This window comes from Coregonus clupeaformis, unplaced genomic scaffold (genome assembly GCF_020615455.1).
Source record: "Coregonus clupeaformis isolate EN_2021a unplaced genomic scaffold, ASM2061545v1 scaf0991, whole genome shotgun sequence".
In the NCBI taxonomy this organism is placed as follows: Eukaryota; Metazoa; Chordata; class Actinopteri; order Salmoniformes; family Salmonidae; genus Coregonus; species Coregonus clupeaformis.
Genome location: NW_025534445.1, coordinates 108,555 through 114,783, shown reverse-complemented (window position 1 = coordinate 114,783; position 6,229 = coordinate 108,555). Strand labels below are relative to the sequence as shown.

At 42.5% G+C, this 6,229-nt stretch overlaps 2 pseudogenes; one reads left to right on the top strand and one right to left on the bottom strand.

Annotated features, from left to right (window-relative positions):
• Positions 1–1,776: 1,776 nt before the first annotated feature.
• On the bottom strand, positions 1,777–1,880 carry LOC121558754 (annotated as a pseudogene).
• A 1,867-nt stretch (positions 1,881–3,747) lies between these two features.
• On the top strand, positions 3,748–3,950 carry LOC121558753 (annotated as a pseudogene).
• The last annotated feature ends 2,279 nt before the right edge of the window (positions 3,951–6,229 follow it).

Here is a 6,229-nt window from a genome sequence, read left to right as displayed (position 1 = left end):
GCCCAGCTCTTCAATGCAAACTTTCTCTATCCTCTAACGAGCTCTCCACACCAGCAAAATGTCGCACCTTACACTGTGATTGGCAGCACAGTGTGCTCTGAATGATTTTCTTATACAGATACTCTGTGGTGTGCTAGTGTATTTATTCTCCCACTTGGATGTCACTTCCACAAGCTTTAAATTGAGGTCCAGGTTGTCAGGATGGGTAATGTACTGTACACATTAATTACAAGTACTCCTAAAGATACACTTCATTTTAACTAGCTAAATCCTGTGTAGCAACTAGTAATTACATTGTACTTGGCTAACATTACATGTACTATGCTTTGAAATAGTGTCTTATTCTTCATCTGGGATTTTGATTTGTCAAATGTATTATAAAATGTATTTAATATATGTCTGATCAGGCTCAGGTAGCATCAGGTTTGTATTTTCATGCTGATCAAAGCTCTAATCAAATCCAGACATTTATAAGCGTTATAATGCTTTTGGATGACACTTCCTTTTTTGGCGAAAAATACCGGGTTACCCGGGAGAAGAGTGATTTATTCTCAGGATGGAACATTTGTAAAACACCGGGGAAATATTAAACCCTGATGCGCATACCAGTTGATTCACAAGACACCAACTAAGTAACTTACATATACGGTATCTTCATTAGGCCTAATGGCATTTCATGTCCATGATAGGAAGTTTGTTGTAGTGACTCAGTAAGGCTAATTGTAAAATGTCACCTTCCGGAGACATTTGAAACCCCACCTCTTTAAGGAATACCTGGGAGCGTCTGCTAAATGACGTTAATGTGCCCTTGAGCAAGGCACTTAACCCTAATTGCTCCTGTAAGTCGCTCTGGATAAGAGCGTCTGCTAAATGACTAAAATGTAAATGATGTAAATGTAAAAGTAACCCTCTAAAGTGCCATGTTTGTACAGTTTATTATGTGGAGGAAACATTTAGGCAGCCAGGACCATACACCAGGACCGCTCCGTAGGCCGCACTGTAGGCCTAGCTCTTACTGCAGTCCAGTGCCATGGACATCTTTGAAGTTTGGCCTCTAGTAATTTAGGAGGGCAACTTTATGAAGGCCTCTTCACCGTGGTCTTATAGTACAAGGCTCTACAGACATATAAAATAAAAACAGACTATTTGTATTGTTCATATTATTTGCGTTGATGATGTATTGAAGTCAAGTGGTTCAACATTCAAATGCAGCTGAATGGACCACAAAGGACTGCTTGGAAAACGCGACGGTCGGTGGAACACTTGCGCCACCAAGTGGACAATTGCTTCAGTTCTCTTGTGGCATCAACGCTACCAGAGATATTTGATATAAGATCAAATGTTATGTCAATATTATTATCTCTAAATTGATTCCCCCACCCGTATTTCATATATTATTATTCCGATTTAGCTGTTAATCTGGATTTAATTTATAAATACTTTCTGTCATTTCCGATTGGAGGGCAGATGACCACGTGACTTACGAACCTACCAATTTGTTACTTTGTAACAGTCAAAAGTGGTTATTCCCAACGTTGATCAACTCCCAATCTATGCCAAGGTTTTTTTAAAGCATTATCTTTAAAGCATTATCACTGTACCATTTACACCCTGTATCCTGTGCATGTGACGAATAAACATTGATTTGATTAGATGATTAACGCACCATTCACATCAGCTATCATAGTCAATATAACAGTGACTGACTTCACCATCACTTTCTAGCCATCATTGACATTGAGATGAAGATGGTCAAATGTGAAAATATAAAATACATTGTGATCGTAAATCACAAAAATCAATTTAATATATGGTCCCCAGATAGGGGACGTATCAGATATTAAACTGATAAGAACAGATTTTTCTTTTGGAAAAGTTTTTTATTGTACATTTCCTTTTAAAACAGCTCACATTTGAAATTCATTTACACACATAAAAACGGCATAAAGTGCATAAAAACCAGCATTATATTACAATTACATTTAAACAGGTACATGTTGTTTATTTAAAACAATAAAAACAATCCTACATAAAAGTACCCATTCTAGTAAAAGCCGATTAGTAAAAGCCATTTAAAATGTGTACAAATGATTTAACAAAGTAAAACAATTTTAAGACATGAAAAGCCTGTCAAAAGACACTTTGTTAATGTCGTATCGAGTGAGTGGTGGCAATTATTGCTGATGAACAAAAGGAGTCTGCTCATACTGAACGTTGATCATAAGGTTTATTCAGACCACAAGCTTCAGCATGAGTAACAGACTCGCGAGGTCTGGAGAACGGCTCCTCAGATTGCCATGGCTGTTCTGACGTCTTCCTCCCCTAACCCCCTTATTTATAAACAATGAAACTCCCTCCTCTGGCCAATCACCAGTCTCCTCTCTACCTGTTTTCCTACCAGCAGGTTGCGGGAGGAGTGCGTCCTTCAGACACGTGAGGGTGGGCCAGAGTTGTGTGAAGGCCTTTGTTGTTATAGGCCTTCGGCCCACCCCATACAGCACGAGCTGAGGCGTTAGGTCCTCCCCTGCTGGCAGACGTGGGGAGATCAGGGGGCCTGCTTCCTTCCACAGGTCCCGTGCGACTCTGCACTCCCAGAGCAAGTGCCTCACCGACTCTTCTTGGCCGCAGCCTGGTCGGGGGCACGCGGATGTCCTCGCCATGCCCCGGGAGTGCATAACGGCCCTGACCGGGAGGATCTCATGGGCGACCATCCAGGACAGGTCACGATGCCAATTCAGCAGAGCAGGATGGGCCACGTTGCGCCAAACCGTTGTTATGCCCAGGCTCAGGGGGGAAGGCTTGCCTGACCTCTACTTGTTCCTGGGCAGCCGCTATACAGCCTTGGTGTATGGTCCTCCCGCAACCTGCTGGTAGGAAAACAGGTAGAGACCACCCCCCAGGCAGTGGCTTTGGTAGCCACGGAAGCCCTGGGGTGGTACGAACGACAGGGGGCCTCGACCCCAGGCGAAGGGTCCCCCACAACACCTGAGGTCCCGGCGGCCACGGCCTGACAGCGCTGCGGCGCCTAGGGCGATGCGCCTAGGGGAGGAGTCTCCTCTGGGCCCCGACGGATGGGTACGGAGTCGATTCAGGAAGAGCAGGAGGAGGCTTTTTTGATAAGGACCGTTCCTGTACAAAGGACCGAAGACAGCTTTTTAACAAAGTGACTTTTGACAGGCTTTCCATGTCTTAAAAATGTTTTACTTTGTTAAATCATTTATGCACATTTTAAATGGCTTTTATAGATTGGCTTTTACAGGAAAAGGTACTTTTATGCATGATTGTTTTATTGTTTTAAATAAACAACTTATGCCGTTTTTATGTGTGCAAATGAATTAAAAATGTGAGCTGTTTTAAAAGGAAATGTACAATAAAAAACTTTTCCAAAATAAAAAATCTGTTCTTATCAGTCAGGGAGGGAGGAGGTAGTGGTAATTGGACTGGGATTTTAGCGACTGTAAGACAGAGACTGGGTTTTTGGGGACTGAGACGACTGACTTTTGAGGGCAAGGTTTTAATCATCAAGGCTGTGATTTTACCTGTCCTTTTATTAATCAGTTCTGTTTTTATCCCTCCTAGGAAAACATTGTTAGCTCTGGACCGGATGCTTTTTTATTTTCTGTGGGGAAGCAAGTGGGAGAGGCTGAGGAGGGAGGTGGTAAAGAGGCCCAGGCTCAGGGGGGGGGGGAAGGCTTGCCTGACCTCTACTTGTTCCTGGGCAGCCGCTATACAGCGTTACATCTCACTCTCGCCACCTCCCTGGTCAGCAACAAGACCCAGGCCCTCGCACGGTTCTGGCTGTTCTTATCAGTTTAATATCTGATACGTCCCCTATCTGGGGACCATATATTACATTGATTTTTGGAACAGGGAGATGGAATAGGGGCTTGCTCCGTCCACTCCACGCATCGACCTGGTATTGCAGTACCTCCAGGAACGGTGCACCCCCTGTCATTGTAAAGATAAAGCAGGCAAAGACAACAGAATTGCTTTGTTAAATTCTATTACGATCACAATGTATTTTATCTTTTCACATTTGACCATCTTCATCTCAATGTCAATGATGGCTAGAAAGTGATGGTCAAGTCAGTCAGTCACTGTTATATTGACTATGATAGCTGATGTGAATGGTGCGTTAATCTTCTAATCAAATCAATGTTTATTTGTCACATGCACAGGATACAGGGTGTAAATGGTACAGTGATAATGCTTTAAAGATAATGCTTTAAAAAAAACCTTGGCATAGATTGGGAGTTGATCAACGTTGGGAATAACCACTTTAGACTGTTACAAAGTAACACATTGGTAGGTTCGTAAGTTACGTGGTCATCTGCCCTCCAATCGGAAATGACAGAAAGCGTTTATAAATTAAATCCAGATTAACAGCTAAATCTGAATAATAATATATGAAATACGGGTGGGGGAATCAATTTAGAGATAATAATATTGACATAACATTTGATCTTATATCACATATCTCTGGTAGCGTTGATGCCACAAGGGAACTGAGCAATTGTCCACTTGGTGGCGCAAGTGTTCCACTGACCGTCGCATTTGAATGTTGAACCACTTGACTTCAATACATCATCAACGCAAATAATATGAACAATAAAAATAGCCTGTTTTTATTTTACATGTCTGTAGAGCCTTGTACGATAAGACCACGTTGAAGATGCCTTCATAAAGTTGCCGTCCTAAATTACTTAGAGGCCAAACTTCAAAGATGTCCATGGCACTGGACTGCAGTAAGAGCTAGGCCTACAGTGCGGCCTACGGAGCGGTCCTGGTGTATGGTCCTGGCTGCCTAAATGTTTCCTCCACATAATAAACTGTACAAACATGGCACTTTAGAGGGTTACTTTTACAATTAGCCTTACTGAGTCACTACAACAAACTTCCTATCATGGACATGAAATGCCATTAGGCCTAATGAAGATACCGTATATGTAAGTTACTTAGTTGGTGTCTTGTGAATCAACTGGTATGCGCATCAGGGTTTAATATTTCCTCGATATTATACAAATGTTCCATCCCGAGAATAAATCACTCTTCTCCCGGGTAACCCGGTATTTTCCGGAAGTGTCATTCATTTACATTATATTTACATTTACGTCATTTAGCAGACGCTCTTATCCAGAGCGACTTACAAATTGGTGCATTCACCCTATAGCCAGTGGGATAACCACTTTATCCTATCCCAGGTATTCCTTAAAGAGGTGGGGTTTCAAATGTCTCCGGAAGGTGGTGAGTGACTCCGCTGTCCTGGCGTCGTGAGGGAGCTTGTTCCACCATTGGGGTGCCAGAGCAGCGAACAGTTTTGACTGGGCTGAGCGGGAACTATGCTTCTGCAGAGGAAGGGGAGCCAGCAGGCCAGAGAAGGATGAACGCAATGCCCTCGTTTGGGTGTAGGGACTGATCAGAGCCTGAAGGTACGGAGGTGCCGTTCCCCTCACAGCTCCATAGGCAAGCACCATGGACTTGTAACAGATGCGAGCTTCAACTGGAAGCCAGTGGAGTGTGCATTATAACACTTATAAATGTCTGGATTTGATTAGAGCTTTGATCAGCATGAAAATACAAACCTGATGCTACCTGAGCCTGATCAGACATATATTAAATACATGTTATAATACATTTTACAAATCCAAATCCCAGATGAAGAATAAGACACTATTTCAAAGCATAGTACATGTAATGTTAGCCAAGTACAATGTAATTACTAGTTGTTACACAGCATTTAGCCAATTAAAATTAAGTGTATCTTTAGGAGTACTTGTAATTAATGTGTACAGTACATTACCCATCCTGACAACCTGGCCCTCAATTTAAAGCTTGTGGAAGTGACATCCAAGTGGGAGAATAAATACACTAGAACACCACAGAGTATCTGTATAGGAAAATCATTCAGAGCACACTGTGCTGTCAATCACAGTGTAAGGTGCGACATTTTGCGGGTGTGGAGAGCTCGTTAGAGGATAGAGAAAGCTTGCATTGAAGAGCTGGGCATCGTGTTATGACCTGCATTATCTGAATTAGGCCCACATAATTATACCTACGGAGGAGCGGCTTCTATGGAGGAACTTTGAATGTCTTTGAACTTCAGAGTTGGTTTAACGTTGGACCAGAGCAGATGTTAGCTAGCTAGCTAACAACCTTGTTTGTGCAGTGCAGTGTAGCACTAGAATTAAAAACAGGTCTTACCTTTATGTCGTTAATAAATCCAATGTGA